A 21,594-nucleotide genomic window follows, 5' to 3' on the forward strand; every position below is an offset into this window, starting at 1 on the left:
CTGGGGGCAGGTTAACATATAGCTTTCCTCTTAAGAAATGCAAGTTTGCATCAAAACTGTAAAATACATCAAATTTTTATTTCAGAAAACAATAACGGTATTGTTTATTAGGGAGTATTTGAGTGAGGACGTGCATATAAAACTTGAAAGAAGAAAGAAAGGCATTATAACAGAGGTTAATATCACTTCCTTGGAGTTAGAGGGCAAGAGCATCAGATCATAAATACATGACCAGTAATAAAATTTGAATCATTAGATGTTTTACATTGTGCTTATGTTCCTATTGTGCTGATAATACAACTACAGACCTTATACAGTTTGTCGTGAGTTTGCACAGAGGGAAGTAGGAACACTTTAAGCACCCAAGCCAAGGTGCAATAATGTGTACTTTTTCACTTTTAGTCTTTATTTTATTTGCACTACCTCTTCCTGACCTATACAATTTCTCTGGATCTTAGTGGCTGTGGAAAGGAATTGATTTTACCAGGACTTCTAATACCGGCAGTCTTCTATACACTTAAGTCAATGTTTTATTTCACCTTCTTGGAGTGAGAGTGAGGGATCAGAGAAAAAATGGAGTTAAGAAAACAGGTGAAATTGTTTTGCATTTGTTTGTTGCTCTTGGAACTTCCTGGAATGTTGTGCCTTCTTACATTTGCTTCCTCTCTCTCTCTCTTTCTCTGTGTGCGTGTGTGTGTGTAGCAAGGAATATATATACACACGCACACTTTTCATTCCATATTCCTTGCCATTTAAAATGATGATAAAAAGAAATTTCTTTATGCCAGTATCTGCTAGAATTCTTTTATCTTATAGACTTAAACCTGTTAGAGGTAAGTGCTACGTACAGTGTTTAGCTGACCGCTTATGCTGACTAAATGTTAATGAGGCGAATAACAATTTGAAGACAACTAGTGGCATCTGAAACTACATATCTTCGCTGGCAGAGCAGATCTAGCAAGGTGACTTTTCGCACACTTGAATCGACCTGCCTCATCTGATGTTAAAGAAAAGCCATCTATCTGCTAATGTCTAAATGAGAAGCTGACTCTGCAAGTCAAAGCACTACATTTATATTGACTTTTTCATGTTTGTGAGTAGCTATGTTTATATGCCTACATTGTACATAGTACCACATGCGCATACACCAAAGTTTTCAATTTTGCTCACGAAGAGCATAGCCGAGACGTAGATATACACATAGTCCGTAAACATACTTAAAGTGAGGAAAATAATGGCTTAAGAGTCACAGTTCTGGAAAATCACAAAAATCAACTCAGTGAGGTATGTAAGTCAAAGACATGAGAAAAATTACTTTTATCACAGAAAATAATTTTTAGAAAGCTGTAAAATATAGATGCTGCTAAGTGATGAGACAACGAAAGTCAATTTCAGAATTGCACACTTTAGATATTTATGCAAAAAGTCAACAGGTAATATCTAGAGTGTTTGTGTCTAGTTAAATGCCTATTGATTAAAGATCACTGGCTGCAAATCAAATGTGATGAACATAATCAGTAATGGCTATGAGGATTGAGTAGGTAGGATCTCATCTGCTTACTTAGGCATAAGCTTAATCATAAATTGAATAAGTTTCTTCTACTGTGGAAATATTATTTTATTTTGTTAAAATTAATGTGATCCTAAAACTTGCATTTAAAATCCAACACAGTTATTTGTATTGGGTATTTGGGGGCTATTCAAAAAACCATAAAAACAGTAAAAAACAAAACGAAACAAACCATTGCACAAGGCGGAAGAAAACAAAGAGACAGAAGTTAAGAGCGATTAGGTGTGTGGGGACAAAGAGAAATTCTCAGCTTCTCAATTTGTGTAGTTAAGAGATGAAACGGAGTTAGATCTTCCCAAATAATTCATTGCTTTTCTCAAAGATGCTAGAGGAATGATTCGTTTCTCAAAACCACCCTATGTAAAATAATAATTACCTCATATTCCTCTAATATCCTTCTCACCATTTCACTCAAGAAGTTACCAAATGTTTAGAATCATAAAACATACTGTTGTCTAAATCTTAGACGGTTCCTTGAAGGTGGCAACTAAAAGAATACAATATCTTGGTGACTTTGTCCTATTATCAACTTATTATTTTTGTATATGTTAAAAAACAAAACAAAACAGACCCTTGTCAATATTGACAGTTGACTCACCATAGTACAAGAGTCACTAAAGATTATTGTAATGCTCTCCGTTAGTAAATAACATTAGACTCAGTGCATCTATATATTAAGACACTTACAACACGTTTCATAATGATATACTTTTAGTATTTTCATTTTTTTTTTGACTCCTCCACTAGATCGTGAGTTTCCTGTGGACTTTATCACCCATTACCAAATTCCAGCTCAGCATCTCATACACAGAAGGTGCTCAGAAATGAGTGAAACTTATCAATGAAGTTCACATTTAAGGTTACTATAGATTTATTAAAAAAAAATAATGTCCATTAGTCTGTGTTTTTCTTTTAATTTAAGAACAAGAAATCAAAAATAAATTTTACAATGCCTTTTTCCAGCTATCCCATTAATATCAGCTTTTTTAAAAAAGTTCTTATTTTTCTTAAGCGTAGTATTCTACACTTATACACAATTTGAAAATTTGTTATTCAACTATGATATCTTTTGAGCACATTATTATTGAAAAGGCTATCAAATATTTAGTGCATATATAAATAAGAAAGCTGAATTTTCTTTATTCTTATGCTGGTAATGTGCAAAATCTCCAACATAATAAAAAATCTGAAAATCTGAATTTAAATGTAAGGTTCCATGCAATGATTACAGAATACTTATTAGAAATTAGAAAATAATATTAAATAAAATCACAATTGCCCATATTTCATTATTTCACTGCAACATAACACTGTGATTACTGATTCTTATCTCTCATTACGTTAAAAAAATATAGCAATGAGATATGATTATAGTAATACCTTAGAAAAGATTTCAAAACCTTTTAAAAAATGAATAATGTTAGATTTTTTCCAAAAAGATTCTGTGATTCTCTGCTCATAACTCACTAGGTTCATGTTGAGTGCCTTACACTACACATGTCGACCTAAAACCATGCAAAATTGTTAAACTTTAGCAAATAAAACTTTCGATTTTTAATGGGCTCGAAAGCAGTCTTATGTAGATTAGGAAAGGCTTCAAAAATATAATTTTGAAGTTTTCTCACTCAGAAGCTAATACCTATCTGAATTTTTTTTAAAAAACAGCATTTAACTTAATACAATAATGACCTTTTTCTAGTAATTTGCAATATGTATTATTGCTTTAGGGGAATATCATCATGCATCCTGGTAAGATGAGCTTTCCTATGTAAATGCTACCATTTTAAGGTCAAAAGCTGTACTCAGTTAACGATGGCAAACGAAAAATGGTCAGGTGTTCATTACAAACAACAATGAGAATTCAGAGCTTTGTGATAACTCTCTAATATATTTTAAAGCATTATAGCTATTTTAATATATTCATATGTTTATGTATACTTATAAACATAGCTATACAGATATACACACACAAATACCCTAGTTTTTACAGAGTAGCATGCCATCATGCTATTATTTTAAATTTCAATTTGAGCCTAATATGTACTAGCAAAGTTAGTAAGACCCTTCTAAATATTATTAGTGTTGTACATTCAATATTTTCCTTCAAGCATTAGGCACGCATCTGTTTTAATATCATAAAGCATCTAAAGTTCACACTGGACCATACATCCATACAACATAAATATTCTCTGTGAAAGTGGCCCTTCTATGTCCATGACTGGAAAGCCATCCTTGAAAGAAAAAGAGATTATTTTAAATAATTCTTTTTGTTTATAATCAAGGAATTTCTTGCAGCCATTTTTCAGAATGATTCCTTAGTTTAACAAGATGGTGCAGTCTGAAAAAACTAAATGCAAGCATTTTACGGTTTTCATTATTATTATTTATTTATATTTTGGGTAAAATCAGCTATTCTAGGTCAAAAAATTTTAAGAGTGCAAAACACTTAAATAGAAAGAAAAGTAGAACTTATTCAGAACAAATTTAAGAACAGCGGTTACCTATAAAGCTGTCAAATGGCACTGCTAACTATAGTAATTTATTCCATAATTTAATGTAATCTTGACCCCTGTCACATGTTAATGCAGCATGGAGAATGGTGGGTAAAAAACACGCTTATTAATGAATTGGAGGTATAAAGTGACATTGTTTTCTGCCACATTTCTTTGAAATATCTTAATATTGGAATTAACAGAGCCTAGACAATTTCAATATATAATTATGTCTGTCCATATCTTGCTAGTTAGGGCTGTGATTAAGAGACATTTAATTTTTAATTATGCCTTAGACAGAGGGCTGATTTTTGAATCAGGTCTAAAAGGGATAAGTCTGGACATGAACTCTGTAACATGAATTGTAATTGCCTGCTAGGAAATCTTCTGCTGGAGACTTTCAGCAGAAACACAAACTAGAGTTAAAGGGGGAAGACTGCCTAGCTGATTATCTCCATTTTTTTAAATGATTTTTCTGGTTAAAATTCTTGCAACACAAATAAGGTAAGCGCAATTCATTTAGTCTTGTTGTGTTGACAGATCAGTGCCATATTTCATTCTTCCTTCTTTCTTGTGTTCTCATCTCTCATCTCCCCACTAAATACATGCATACATAAAATTACTAACCATGATGTGTGCTGCTAGTTTACCGTTAGCCACCAGATTACATTTTATAGATAGGAAGAAAATAATTTCTTTGTTTAGATAAAGAAAGGTGGAATCCTTTGCTGGGAAGCACCTGGGAGTTGTGCCTCCTTTCCTTTCATTGTGATTTTTCTCAGGTTATAATGCTCCACTTGATCACCTCTTCTGATCAGCAATTAAAGAGAAATTATTAAATTAGTGTGAAAATGACAAATGATTCAGAATTATTCTTTGGAAAAGGATAGTCATTTCAGTCTACTAAATTAACCTGCAATCCTATGATAAGGGGTTATTGAGAGCACAGAATGATAACTTCTGATTTTTGCTGGTCCGACATTACTGGGCAAATTACTGAATAGTATTGGGAACACAGAGCTAGGTGAGACTTTGAGAGATTGCTGGATTGTACAAACATTTCATGTAAGCCACTTCAAACTAATGAAAACCTAGGGTATATAAGCACATTATATTTTAATGGTAGCCATCAGAAAGCATTGCTTTATTCACTTTTGTAAGTCTGTGACTTCTATAACACTTCTCCAAGAAATGGGCTTTTTATCTGAGGGTGACTGATACCATGTTTTAGTCCACTGAAAAGAGTCGCCGCCCTCCCAGCTGTTTTTGAAGAAGTTCATAAGGAGATGCAGTGGCTTGCTTGCGCACCAGCCACTGCCTGAATGAATCCTCTAGGTTGTCTTGTAGATACAGGATGCTCTAAATGAAGCCTCCATAAATCTCAAAAGAGCATCCCAGTATCACAATATAGGAGAACTAAAAATTTACATGCAAATTTAAACTTTCCCTTAGGCTGCATAAAGGAAGATGTAAACTTTTACAAGGAGGGGTCTCCTGTGTATACTTGTTTAGAACCTGACTTCTCTTTTTCTCTTCTGATTTCTCTGAAATCATTGCAGTCTCTCTCAAGAGTATCAGTCTGGGAATCACCCCAACCTGCCTTAAAAAACATCTTAATCTCTTCACAGTTGAGTTTTTCCCCCTTGATTCCATCCTAGGATTTGAAAACTCCAGCAGTTCTTCAGGATATAGTGAGCATCTTTCCCGTCCTCCTCAGGGACTCTAGCCCAGCGCAAAGAACGATGTGGGGGCACCAATTCTTGTTCAATACCTCACTAGTAAGTGTGTGTTACCTGGGAAAATAAACCTATTTTTCCTGTCAATAGCACACGTTTTCCTTGAAGACAAAACATTACAATCCTCTCAGAACTGAATAATTGTCTCCTTTTCCGTTTTGTGAGCTGTAAACCTCATCCTTATTATTAGGGAGAGAAGTATTTGGCTGTTTTGCCCCTCCTAGGACACGCTGCTTTACTAGCTGCTTTTACTAGTAACGTTTGTCACTGTGATAACAGGTGACAAAGTTACCTGCTCTGATTAGATTATTTTGATTTTTTAAAGATCTACCTTCGAAAGCAGAATGCTAGGGTTTTTTTTAAACCATTTCTACCATTAGCAGTTGAGTGGTGGTAGGAGTCTAGGCTCTGAGTCAAACTGGCTGAATTTGAACCCACTTGCTCTATTGCTTTGGACAATCTAGCTAAACTCTGCAAGCTCAGTTTCTTCTTCTGTTAAAAATATTACCTAACCTATATAAAAATTTTGAAAGATTTAATGAGCATGTATTTATATATAAGTATACAATATATATTACATAATCTATATGTATATATGTATGTACAGATATGGATGTGTGTATATATATGTATATACATATATACATACACATAGAGAAAAACAGAAAGAAGAGAAGAGAGAGAAGAGAGAGAGGTATTCAGAATAGTGCCTACATATAGTAATGTTATTATCAAAGTGTTGGTTGGAGGATGGGATGGGTATACAATGTAGTCCTAAATTTACATGGTCCTGCTGATAAAAGATTCATAACCTCCTTTCATAAATAATTATGAGGTTTACACTCAGTTCTTCAAATTTTGGAAGTAATTTGAACAAGTAAATAATTTTGTTTTTCCTGGTTCTCTATTCCCACCAAACTTTGCCCACCATTTTGATTAGTGTGAACTTTTCCTACCAGAACCTGGCTGACTAGTAATCACTTGGACAGTAATATCCTGTCAGATCAGGCCAACAGGCTTTTTCTTTCATTACTATAATTTATAAGAATTTTATTCTTAAATGGAATATCATGATGGTTGCATTACTACCAGTCTTGATTTTTTTATAAGCTTTTCATATTTTGATTAAAAATGAAGATTTTTGAAGATCATCTGAGAAAAATGGACACTACTTAAAATTTCATTAAAACAGTAATATATACATATACAAATGTGTGTTGTGTCCTGCATGTGTGTGTGTATAGTGAAGCTGGTCAGCATTGTAACAATTCAATGATTCATCACCATTGGGGGCTGTGCCAACCATAACCAAAAAACTTAAACTGGAACAATTTTGGAAATAATGAAAATTATGTCCAATTTGGAATTTTTCCTCAATAAATCATGCAAATGGATCTTTTTACGTTAATATCTATCAATATCACCTTTACAGATACATTTTACCTGCTTTTTGTAGTAGCAAGGTGTTTGCAACTTGCCGCAAAAAATTTAATAAATATGTGTATCATCCCACTTGAAATTTTGTGCAGTCTTCTACAAAATGTGAAAGTCTGTTGTGATCATGCATACAATACTGCCTTAAACACTGCCTACCACATTGAACCACATTGAACCAAGTAATGCTCCTATTTAAGCAAAATTTACTAAAGGTAGAGAGAAATGTGACATCAGGGGACCAATCTGACAATTTATAAATGTGTTTGAGGTGAGAGAGATGACCCAGTAACACTCAGGAGACTCTGACAAAATAAATACTAAGCATGAAAGCCGCTCAAAGAAGAAGGCTCACTTTGATGCCCTCACAGACCAAGCCCCTGATATCTTTCCATCAGAGATTTCGTGTTAAGATGTTTAGGTCATATATTTCTTTGTCATTGTGATTAGAAAGCATTCTTGTTCTCACTTAATTAAACTTAGAAATAATTTCTAAAACTTTTTACTCCTATCACTGAGTATTTGAGAACAGATTTATAAATCAAAAATTAAACTTTTCTAATTTTTTATCAATTTTGGAAGATATTTTACACGCTAATAATGAGCAAGCACTCAAAATTATAGAAAAATTTCAGAAGTTTCACACTCCTTTGCATTATGATTTAATTAATATTATGTCCCTATGCTTCCTGTATTTCTTAATAGCAGATGTATCAATGCCATGATTTGTTTTCTGTACATCTGAAGTGATGTACTGTATCCATCATTTCCGTGTGAGCAAAGCCTCTATTTTCATGTTCTTTCTACTTTTTTCAGTGTGAGTGTCTGGCCATATGGCTGCCCTTTCCTGATTTTATTGCATGTAACTTCCACAAGTTAGTCCTCAATCGTTTACATTGCTGAAGCATATGTCAACAAGCAAACTAGCTCCTGCTAAATACCTACCATCTCTTAAAAATAACGTGAAACATAAAAAATGACATTGCTTTGCCAAATATCCAAGTTCCTACTTTGTTCCAAGCATTTAAAAATTGGGATAACAAGAGTGAAATATGAAGCCTTCTTTCAGAGTCCATAGTTTAGCAGATAAATATTCTTTCACTCTCTTTCACTCATAAATGTGTATAATAATATTACATATGTGCGTGTATATAAGTTATAGGAACATAATAATAACGGCTAAATTGTACAATTACTATGTATCAATGCAAACTATTTGATGTTCATTATCTCATGCCATACTTATAATACTCCTATGAGGGAGATGTCTTCTAGTTTATATTTTGATAATGAAAAAACAAACACACATTGAGACTTAGAAACTCTCTAAAGTTCACTCTGATGTAAATGGTTACTTGAATATAAGCAGAAAATCAGCAAGATCTCTCTAACCCTAAATACTGTACCCATAAGCACTTCACGGAATCAATCAAGTTTGATTTTCTCTTTTCATGTGTAGGTGTGGTGTGGAAAAGGCAGGAACAGATGGAGTTGGGAGAGTAAAGGGAGAGTAACAGTGAGGGAGGGGAGAGAGAAATAGAGATGTCCTCAAACGGAGACAATATGAGAGCTTTGGAGGTTAAAGTCTGAATAAGATTTACTAGGATAACAAGGGGAGTAGAAAAAGAACAATGTATTTTGGATGAATGAAACTAGAGCAGAAACAATTAGAGTGGATGGGAGAGAAGTAGTGGCAGATAAAGTTGGAAACTTATACTGAGACCAGGTTCTAAAGAGCTTTGAATTCATACTTTAGTGTTTACATTTGATCCTATAGGCCTTGGGAAATTCTTGAAAGTTTGCGAATGGAGGAATGATACAATCACCTATGTTTTAGAAAGAGAATTTTGGCTGCAATATAGAGGATGGATTAGAGTGAATAAGAGGAGAAAGAATGGAGCAGTTACACTAGCTAGGTGAAATATAGTAAAGACCTAAATTAGAGCACTGTCAATAGGAATGAATAAAAAGGAGCGTGAGCAATTTTTCAGTAATAAAACTGTTAGGACTTTGTGATAAATTAAACGTGGGAGATGAGTGAAACTGACTGATATTTCTGGTTCAGGCTGAATGGTGTTGCAATTAACAGAGATAGAAAATAAAGAACGGGATGATTTATGACAGGAAAATAATGAAATAATCTACATGTATATATGGCATGACGAAGAAAATAATCAGAGAATGAGTAAGGGCAGTTCATGGTCACTAAAAAAACATTGGGTGGTCTATGCTGTAAATGGGAAGGTTTTAGAGAGGAGGTGAATGAATTTCTGCCATTAGGTTTAGAAACTCTTTAAGGGCTTTTCTTTGGCCTTTCCTATTAATAGCTGCTATTCTCTAGGTCAAGGAACGAATGTGATGGATTTTAAAAACTTCTAAGCATGCCTTTCCTAATAGAAAGTTGGGAAATGAACTAAATGGGTTCATACTTTCAACAGACTCGCTGTGACAAAGTCCTAGACTATCATTTCACTTATTACCTCACCTGTGTGTGTCCTTACTATAACAGGGGGTGAAAGAGGGAAGTTTGGATCTCTGGATTTCAGCATAAACTCTGACCCTGTATCAAGTAAACTTCAATAGATCTAGTTTCACCAGTATATGGCCAACAAAGTAAATAAGCAATATGTCTTTTTAGGGAAAAACTGGGGAAACTATTGCTATATTTTTTGTAGTGTTTCAAGGTTCTTCCCTGTGGAACATGGCTGTCAGTTTGATGGGATCTGGGTCTGAAAATAGATTTGAATCAGGAAGTCAAGATAGTGAGTTTTCATTGGGGTAGCTGACTTCAGCTCCCAGTCTTCCACTCATTTATTCTTGATCTCTCTCTCTCTCTCAAGGAAATTTAGCCTTCCCCATTGCTACCAGATTGCCCAGTTCTGTAATAGCATTCTCCTAACCTCCAGAGGACCGTCGCTACTCAGCTCTTAGCAATTCTGGGGACCTTCTCGCCAGAATCTTACTTAACATCTTTATAACCAGAATGTCCCTCGGGTCTTCTTGGATCATCATCATCATTATCTTGCCCATTCTAACATACCAACTTTTCTGGGCCCTTTGATCCCTCCTCCACAGCTGACCACAGTACTACTGGTGATGCTTTTTCTAAGCTTCCAAACAGCAAATTAGAACAACCTCCAAGTGCCCATTACAATGTGTTAAGTCCTGTGTCATTTGAGAGTGCCCACTTATCCAGCCTTGTATTCTTCACTGCCCCTTGATAAAGTATAGCTTTCTGGTTCCTACTGGTATATATTAGCTAAATCTTACAGCTCTATCAGTTGATATTTCTTTCCATTTCTTAAGAGCCTAGCACTTACGCAGTCTGGATGTGCTGATTTTTGACACTATCGGAAGTTACTGTCTAGTGACCAAAAGGAAAAGTGGTAGCAGATCCTTTACTTAAAGGATTTCCACTTCATTTGAAGTGACTTAATGGTCTCCTATTAAAGATGTTGGGCTCTCTCCTCTAAAAGCAAGAGTATTTCAGCATGCCTAAAGCATCCAGTGGAATCAGAAACCCCAAAGTTCTCCAGTATACAACCCAGATGTGCATCTCAACCCAGATAAGTCTCAAGGTCCCATTTCTTCCCTATTGTATCCCTGACTTTGGTATATGAGGCATGCCCAGGATGAGAATCTAGTCTTCTATGAAGGTGTGCTACTCTTATAATTAAAGCATGGGCTTAATCATCAGCTGAGTCTATTCCCCTGAGTTGAGGAGATAAGAGTCTCTTTAGACCGGGTAGAGTTTGGCAAGCTTTGGTCTATGGATCAAATTGTAACTGTCACTAGTTTTCATAAATGTAATTTTATTGGAAAACAGCCACACTCATTTACGTATGTGTTGGCTGTGGCTGCTTTTGCATTATAACAGCAGGATTGAGCAATTGAGACAGGCCATGTGATCTGCAGAGCTGAAAATATTTACTATTTCTTTCTTACAAAATGTTTGCCAACTCCTACTGGACACATTGCTCCCACTAGTGCACCTTTTTTTCACCTTGATTCATATTATATCACTATCACTTACCAGCTAGTCATCATGGGCATGTTGCTTAATTTTTCCGAGTTTTACGTTGCTTACCTTTATGTAACTTGAAAAAAAATAAATCTAGACCATGTTTTCTGGCTCATCTTAGCACAAATCCATGCAAAATTACTCAAATATACTATCTTAAAAAAACAAAATTGAAAGGAAATTTAAACCTCTACTGAACTTTTTCAAAGAAGTACTAATGGAGCATTTTACTATATGCCACAAAGCAACAACTTCTTTCCATTCTTTCAATCACACACTAGAACGCAAACTTTATCTCCTCAAAAGCCTTAATTATCTCTCCTCCCATACTACCTTCAAAGTAACTTCCAATGGTGACTTTCCTTGTGTTTCACTGAGCCAATTCCTGTTCATCCTTTTCTTCAGGGATTCCTATTCTATTCTTGCTACAATGAGCAGGGCAGTATTTATATGTTCTAATAATAAATCAATCATTTTCTCTGATTTATTCTCGTTCCACAGCTTTATTAATTAAGCAAATCAAAACAACTCAGATGGGAGGAAAATTCTGCATACTTATATAAAAACTTTTTTTTTTTGTCACCCATTTGTCCTCGTAAAATCAGCTCATTCCTCCTGTTGGACATATTCCATTCTTAACCAAAGCCTCTCTTCCCTCTTCTCCAATTAACTTGATTCCTCTGTGATATCCTGGACAGTACTTTTCTTCAGCTTGTGTGCATCCAGACACAGAATTTAGAAATATTTCAAGTGTTTTGGAATTTGGAACTATTCTGGAATCAAAACCAGAAATGATAGAATTCAAGTTCCACTTCCTTGAGAGTCTGTAAGATAAGAAAGCTGATATTTTCTCAAATCCTTTTCCTCATGGTGTCAAACTTCAATGAAACTGAAAGACACTTAAGACACCTCTGTTGACTGCAGACTTCCCAAGAAGGCCATTAAAATAACCTGGTGATCAAGAAAAGCCAAATTTATTGCTTACTGCACCAAAGAAGACCACATCTTAACACAATCTTATTAGAATCTCTGAATTCAGAGGTCAAGTGTAGGTTGGATCTTTAAAAGATTCTGTGAGTCTCTTCTTCAATGAGGGAGCCTGGTAGAATGAGACAAAGTTTATGATATAATAGGTTTGATGCCAGCAACAAGAGGAGAGTTTGAAGTAGACAGCCTAATTAATAAACCCAGTTGAGAAATCTATTATGAGAAGGGCAGTATTGTTCTGAGGATTAGTTGAGTAGTCTGTTTTTCACATAAATAGATATTCAGTAAGTTCCTGGGGAGAATAAAATTTTGAAGTTTATTGCAGCTTAATCTTCCTGGATTTGGTAGTCCAGATTCTAAAGATGCTCCCCAAGAATCTTGTCCCCTGATATTGTAACACTAATGTAACTGCTTCTGTGAAAGGAATTTGCAGATATAAACAAGGTTATGAACATTAAAATGAGCTGGAGGGGGGATAATCTGGCTGGGAACAGTGTGATTATATAAGCTTTCAAAAACAGAGAAATTTCTCCAGCTAGAATCAGAGATATCTAGTGGAATAAGCGAGAGGGGAGAGATGAAGCTGAAGGGGAAGCCAGAGAAATTTAAAGCATGAGAAGGACTTGACCCACCATTGCTGGCTTTAAAAATAAATAAAGGAAGAGGCCTATAAACATGTAATATGAGCATCCTCTAGAAGCTGAGAAAGATGCAGCATGGAAACAATGGGGACCTCAGTCTCATAGCTGCATGGTACTGAATTATGACAACAACCTGAATGAGCCTGGAAATGTATTCTCCCCTGGAGGCTCCAGAAAGAAATGCAGCCCTCTGGACATCTTGATTCAGCTTTGCAGACTCTAAAGAGAAACCAGTTGAGCCCAGTATACCTGGATTTGTGACATATAGAACTGTGAGATTGAAAATTTGTTTTGTGATAGGCCACTAACCTTGTGGTAGTTTGTTACAGCAGCAACCGAAACTAATACCATGGAGAAAAAACTATATAGACTAGTAAACTTGTGTTAACACAGATTGCAGACCATCAAATAATTAAGCCATGTTAGAGGAAAGAGACTTAGTTCACAATCCTATTAACTGTGTGGTTACAGGTGGTTTCATTTCAGTTCTCCCTTATAAACATCAAAATCCTGGCCTATCCCCAGTTTATAACTAAATCTTTCGTATACATTTTGAAGTCTACTAGGCAATAGGAAAATTCATTCCACACTTATCAATGAAAGCAAAATAAGAGCAAAGTCTTCGATCAAAACTCTGAGGATCTCATAATTGAATGTGAGGAATTCCTTTATTTTCATGTACAAGGACTTTGCTTGTTAGAGAATTGATTTCAAGACATGAAGCCTTAATCTGTATTACCTCCAGCTTCCCAAACCCACCTTGAGATCTGGACTATGTACTGTTTGGTCTCAGTTTCTTTTATCACTTTCCCGTCCCTAAGTGTTTTTCCTAATATTGAGAATTCAGAAGTCTCTAGAATTTGAAATGATAGTTAAATTTTTCCCTCAGCTTTTGGCTGTAACTGCTACCATATTGATTGGATTCAGGGTTAACTGAACCTCCACATTACTCACTACCATTGCCAAATAGCCATCTGCAGGAGTCCCCGAGATCTAAACACACATGGAATATTTTCCTGATGGCATCTTGTTATGCACTCAAAGTACATTTATGCCAATAGCTAGTTATCTATCAAAATTGCGTATCCAATCTATGGCTGCCAGGCATTTTATCACACACACACAAAAGATGTGTAGTAACTTTAAGTATGCATAATTTATTTTTAATGTTAAACTTTAAACACTCTCACTTAATCTCCAGCATTTTTGTGTCTCTAAAGTTTGCTACCCCTTGCACTTCAGTAGAACGTTCTATTCACGTCTCAAAGAGTTTTTCCTCATCTCTGATACAGCCCTTTCTAAGAACCTCTCCAATTTTGTAACAGATCATGTAGCTTCTAGCAATTCCAAGGCAACAATTTTCAAAGTTGCTTGCTTTTTGTCTCATTGAGGCATTGCAGAATCCAGTAAAAATGATTTCTCCTAGTAAACAAGGCAAAATCCCTAAGTGTATTCTTTTCTTCCATCGAGGTCTTTTCCCTTTCCAGAGATTATCACAAATTCTTAGAGAATAGAATAGAAAAAAAAAATAGGTTTGCAATTTAATGATTTTATCTCCCTTCCTCAGTTTGTGAATTCATGATGTTTTATATCTATTACATCGAATTGTCTTTAAGATGATAATTCTGTAACAGAGCAGTGTAGGCAACTTCTATCTGACCCGAATGATATTCTAAAGACAAGAACTTATATCTTGTCAATTCTCACTTTCTAAAAACATAATTCCAAGAACTGTTTAAGATGAAGTTGCATTCTTAACTAATCATGTGTTTTTGACCAGTGCAATGATTTAAAATAAAAGTTGCTCTCTCAATGTAATGCACACATAAATTCATCTCAGCATTACATTAAGCTCAAAAGATATACTGGACACCTGTATATCCATCCAGCCATTCCCAAGTAGAAATAGAAAGAAATTGAAATACATATAGAATTCCCTTCAAGAAAAAAAAAAAAAACAACTCAAATCCACCCTAGTATCTTGACTCAAATTATATTCTTTACTCAAAAGATATTACTCATGTAAAGTTTCAGGGTAAAACTTTTGCTCAAAATTTCTATCTCTTACTCCTCTCTCTTTCTCACTCTCACTTTCTGTCTCTTATTCTCCATTTCATAACTCTGTTTCACAGTGTTTTATTCTCTCACTCAGCCCTTCTTTTCACTCTCTCCTGAGGGAATACCATTCTGTCTCATATAAAATGTTAAAAATAAGCTCTACCTTATAATACTATTTTAAGGATTATAGAAAACAACAATTATAAAACACCTAGCACTCTACCTATTATTTACTAAAAGTTACATAAATTTTATCATTAATGATACATATATGCATATGTTACTTATTTTAAAGACCCTAGAGTTTATAATTCAACAAAATTTATTTTAATTATTATTACATAATAGAATAAGAAAATTGATCATATAACTAGTAGCTTTAAGAAAGTAAATAATATTTGAATATGTCTTAATATTTCAATTACAGAAGAGTAAGATTCATATGTTCATCAATCTACCATATTTGCTGTATATCTATTACACACTAAGCACTATGCTGGATATTGTGTATAGATGAAAAAGAGATTAAGTACCTGCCCACATGGAGCCTGTGGCCTACAGTGTAAAATAAATGATAAAAAAGTTAGCAAATAAGTAACTGCAAAGTTCTAAGAAGAAAATATAAATAGCCTTGTGATAGAAAGTATAAACACAGCATGTTCACAGAAGGACTACTAAGTAGACAATGTTAAATTGAGAAACACAAAATAGGAAAGATCAAATTATGCCGCAAAAAATAAGTAGCATAATAGAAAGATCTTATAGTTAAGTTGTTTCATGTTTTCTAAGGATTAATAAGATATAATCTATTGTAGTTGAAATTATAGTGTAAACCAACACTACCATCAATCTAGTGGCATTAGACAATTTGTTTTTATATGAAATTAAAGTATTATTCATAACTTGCATTCACATAGCACCTTTAGTACCACACTGTACATTTGCTTCATAGTACTAATATACATACCAATATTATTATACTATATACACAATATATAGTATTATTATATACTACATATATAGTATATAGTATTATAGGCTATATAGTGTTATATTATGTAGTATATAGTATTATTGTATACTACACATACAGTATATAGTATAATATATTATATACTCTATCTGTATGTATGATATACATATCAGTATTACCAATTACTATGTAATTGGTATTGGTATTTGTAATTGGTCTTGGAAGGTAGATATTTTCCTCAAACTTATGGATATTTTAAGAAAATTCCTCATGACAAACAGTGAGATGGGACTGCTGTTGTATTAAATAAGATTTCTTAACCCTTTACTCTAGGATTTCATGTATAAAGTTACCTTTAGTTTAGGGTGAATAAACTGCCAAAATTTTTTTTTTCCTGGAACTCACAAATTTTCTGTTCCTCTAGATTGCTTGAGATCAGAGAATAGTGGTTATAAAATGCACAGCTTTTGGAAATTTCTGTTTGAGACATTTCCAGCCATTTCTTCAAGAGCCATCAGTCAGCATTTGATCAGATTTATTTGCAAGAAAATTTAGATTATTAAATTTAAACGTGTCCTGAACAGAAACTGATAAATATCTTAGTTTTATTTACCCTGACACAAATATTGTCTTTTGTCAACTTCAAATAAACTTTTAAAGAATTGGTTCAAATATAACATGTATCATTTTCTCTAAACATTATAGCTCAACAGTCTTAACAATAAGGCAAATTAAGACAACAGCCCAGGAAGTCGCAGGATGCTTAAATGATAACAGTTTTGTTTCTGTCACCCATTTATCCTTGTAAAAATCTGCTTTTTCTTCCCTTTATGGGCTTATCCAATTTCCAGCTAAACTCCTCTTTCTTCTTCTTCTTCAATTAGTATGACTAAAAAGTAACATACTTGGGCCTGACCCAGTGGCAAAGTGGTTAAGTTCATGCGCTCTGCCTCCGGAGCTCTGAGTTCCGGGGTTCCGATCCCAGCACGGACCTCATCAGATGATGCTGTGGCAGCCTCCAATTTAGAAAACAGAGGAAGACTGGCCTAGATGTTAGCTCAGCGATGATCTTCCTCAAGCAAAAAGAGGAAGATTGGTAGCAGACCTTAGCTCAGGACCAATCTTCCCCTCCAAAAGAAAGGTAACATACAGATTCTTTGGCTGCCAGATGTTAAAAGAATAAAAACAGATCTTTAAATTCCTATGACATATATTTGACTTGTTTAGGGATACCAGAAATATCTGTTACCCCAGTTTCCTTTTGTTTTGAAAAGCCAGATAGGATAAACCACATGTCTAAGATACAAATTCTTATATTTCTGTGAAAATGCAGCTGTAGATGTCATCATGAGTAGGGACTTTTACAGTGTCATAAAAATTCAGTGTCACTATAAATTTATGCTGCTGAAAATGTCGACATTTACAGCAACTTCTATAAGGATATATTTTAAAATGATACTAAAACTTGATGCAGCAACTTTTATTTAGTTAAAAAGTAAGATTATAGAACAAAAACATTTCCTCTAATTTTTGAAGCTATCAACATGGGTGATTAATTGCTAAAATTCTCAAATCATATCATGGTTTGATGCATACTTAAAAATCAGATCATTCAAAATTAAAAAGCATGAAAGCATGTTCATGTATTATTCAAATTAACAGTTAATTGCTGCATATAATTAATATTCATTTACAATGCATTTAATACAGACTTTTAATACCTGATAAAATTATTAATAATGCAAGCATACGATGATGCTTATTTAAGAATTGTAGATAATTACAGATTTATATTAGCAATGTATTGTCACTCATTTAATATTGTAAGGCAAACACAGTTACTATTTTGATTAATAAAAAAGAAAAAATTTTCATAATAAGATTGTCCAAATCCACCAATTCATGCAGAAGGATATCCCCTCTTTTAACAATAGAAGTTCTCTTGTAACGAGAAAGAGTAACCTCATAAGGGGTCTATTTTTGGCAACTGCAGAAGAACCAAAGAAACTTTACATTCAAATTCAATATCTGAACTACAAAAGTTTCTGTGGACTTATTAGGCATATTTTGACAGCACTGGTGGAAGGTGGGAAACTTTGGCAAAGATTTAGAAAGTTCAGTCAGAACCTTTCTTTTTCTTTTCCCCATGATGGGGCAACTTGACACCTACCAGGAGGCTCAGCCTTACCCCAGGAAAAATCTTGTCTTTAGTATTAGGGATTCAGAGAGCTCTAGTTCAACCCTCAAAGAGAGGCTTGCTCTCCTTTGTGCTCTGACACTGTGTTCTAGTTCCTATGTATGAGATATTGCTATGTGAGCACTTCCTGAAGTGAAGTGCTCACATTTAACTAAGTTATGGTACCTGGATAATTTTATTGTTGCTAAGTTTCTATCTTGAAAATATGCTTTTGTGAAGTTTAAGTGATGGTTCTTGTAGACAGGATGCCTGGACCATACACTGATATAACGTTGTTTATGATACTCATATACTTTTACATGATTTGCCATGTAATCTCATATTTAATGTGTTCAGAGGTGATCTGTTAAATAAGTAAGTGCATTGCCTATCTGGAAGAGACAAAGAGTTTCAAGTTGAAGGACAATTTCTGAGGGCTGCTCAGACTTCCAACAACTAATTGCTATTGTTTGGTGGTGCTGTGGAATCAGTTCTCATTCCTAGTGACCCTGTGTACAGCAGAGTGGAAAGTTGCCAAGTCTTTTTCTGCCGCCATCTCATCTTCTGGCGCTATATGAGACAAAGCTTCACTGCTATTCACAGAGTTTTCATGGCCAATTGTTTTGGAAGTATGTGGCCAGATTTTTTTCCTCGTCTGTCTTAATCTGGAAACTCCACTGAAACCTGTCTACCATGGCTGACCCTGATGGTATTTGAAATACTGATGGCATAGCTTTCGGCATCACAGCAACATCCAACTGCTACAGTATGACAACCAACAGACAGATGCTTTGGTTCCTTGACCGGGAAATGAACCTGGGCCACAGAGGTGAGAGTGATGAATGTTAACCACTAGACAATCTGGACAATATATATATATAAAACGAAAATAAGAAGACTCTGAAAGGTGGAAGGAAGAAAGAAGACTGGCTAGGGACTTTAGAATACAAAGAACAACACGCTGGTGAGTTCCCTGAGTTTCCTTTTCCCCCATATATTTTAGATTTGAGTCTGATGAAACTGCCAACCTAGAAATGTTAGAGGGGTAGAAAAACGAAAAGCTCCAATAAAAGCCTTCTTTCTCTAACTAAGAAATGGAAAATAGGCAGCCTGGCAAGATAGAAAACTTTAAACAATAATTGCTCTGCTCTTGCCATAGGAAAAAGCTCTGTGGTCCCATCCCCACCCATAACAGCAAAGGGCAAATGGGAACCTGAGACTTCCACCCTTGCAAGGACGTAACAGAGCTTCCCAGTCCCCAAGCCAGGTGATGTCAGAGAAGTCCTAGCTGGGAGACAAGACATTTTTATCTCCACTGGGTGGTTATGAAGTCCCCTTTCCTCTCCAGGGTATCAGTGAAGATCTTGTGAGAAGCCTGGACTGCCACTCCCACTCAATAATAATGAAGCATCCCCTCCCTGACACTACCTGTTTGGGTCGTGTCAGAAAAGTCCTAGTGAAGAGTTGATAATTGAAAGCAAATACTTGTACACGAATAGAGCAGCACTATTTTCAATAGCAACAAAGGTGGAAACAACCCAATGCCCATCAACCAACGAATGGTGAAGCATGATGTGGGATATTTATACAGTGGAATGTTATTCAGTCATAAAAAGAAATTAAGTCTTGATACATACTATGGCATTGCTAAATCTTAAAATCATCATGCTAGTTGAAGGAAGCCAGACAAAATATTCACATATAGTATGATTCCATTTATATTAAATATCCAGAATAGGAAAATCAGAAGCAAATTAGGAATAGGAATAAACTAGGAACAGGAATAAGCTGACAAATTAGGAACAGGAATAAATAGAAAGAAAGCAAATTAGTGGTTTGCTGTAGCTGTGGGGAGGGGAGGATGGTGAGTAATTCACTAATGGGTGTGGGAATTCTTTTTGAGGTAAAAAAATGTTCTAGAACTATTTATTCATCATGGTTATGCAACATCACAGCACTGAATCATACACTTTAAAATAATTTAAATGATAAATTTTATATTACGTCTATTTTATCTCAAAGAAAAAATCAAAGAGTACACTAAAGTCTTAATATTACCCCTCCCAGCAATGTATGAGGGTTTGAATTTCTTCATATCCTTACCAACACTTGTTATTATCTGTAATTTTCATTATAGCCAATCTAGTGGATATAAAGAGGTATCTTGAATAGTGACGTTAATTTTAATTTCTCTAATGACTAGTTAAGCATTTTTTTATTTGTTTGTTAGCCATTTGTATATCTTCTTTGGTTAAATGTTGATTCAAATGATTTCTTCATTTAGAAAAATTGATTTGTTTGCCTTCTTATTGTGGAGTTTTAAGCATTCCTTGTATCTTCTATATAGAAGTTTTTTATCAGATATAATGATTTGCAAATATATTTTCCAAGATTGCAGCTTGTCTTTTGTTTTCATACACTGTTTTTTGATGCATACAAGTTTTTAATTTTGATTAAGTAGAGATGATCATTTTTTCTCGTTTATGCATCATGATTTTGGTGTTGTTTCTAAGAACTCTGCTTGATCCAAGGTCATAAAGGTGTCCTAATTTTTATCCTAAAAGTTGAATAATTTTAGCTTTTGTATCCAGGTCTATGATCCGTGGAGTTAATCTTTGTACAAGTTGTAAGTTAAGAGTCTAAATTTACATTTTTCATGTACACATCCAATTGTACCAGCACTATTTATTTAAAAAACTGTTTTTCCAGGGGAGTCACCTTGGCATCTTTGCAAAATACCAACAATTATAAATGTAAAGGTTTGTTTTGGGGCTTTCAATTCTGTTCCATTGGTCTATATGTCTATCGTTATGTTAGTGCCACATTGTCTGGATTACCATAGCTCTATACAATATTTCGAAACCGGGAATTGTAGTTCTCCAATCTTTTTTTACCTTTTAGAATGTGTTTTGGCTATTTTAGGTACTTTTCATTTCCAAATAAATTTTAGGATTAGCTTGTCAATTTCCATCAAAGGGCCTGCTTGGATTTTGCTGGGAATTGCATTGAATCTATAAATCAATTTGAAGGGAATTATTTTATAAATGCTGAGTCTTCTAATCCATAAAATATGTTGTCTCTCTTTTTATTTAAATCTTTAATATTCGCTCAACAATATTTTGTAGTCTTCAGTGTGTTAATATTGAACTTTGTTAAATTTATTCCTAAGTATTTCATTCTTTTTCATTCTAATTTGAATGGTGTTACTTTCCTAATTTCATTTTCGTAGAGTCCATTGCTAGTATAGAAAAGCACAATTGGTTTTTGTATATTGATCTTGTATCCCACTACATTGGTGAACTACCTTATTAGTCATAGTAGTTCTGTATAACTTTCTACCTATAGAATCATATCATTTGTTAATAAAGGCAGACCTTATTATCCCATTCTGTTCTGAATGCCTTTTTTAAATTTTCCCTCACAGATTTCACCGACTTGAATCTCCAGTACAAAGGTAAATAGAAATGGTGAAAGTGGAGATTTTTGCCTTGGTCCTAATCTTAGAG

The sequence above is a fragment of the Equus przewalskii genome, chromosome 5 (assembly GCF_037783145.1).
Source record: "Equus przewalskii isolate Varuska chromosome 5, EquPr2, whole genome shotgun sequence".
NCBI classification, from domain to species: Eukaryota; Metazoa; Chordata; class Mammalia; order Perissodactyla; family Equidae; genus Equus; species Equus przewalskii.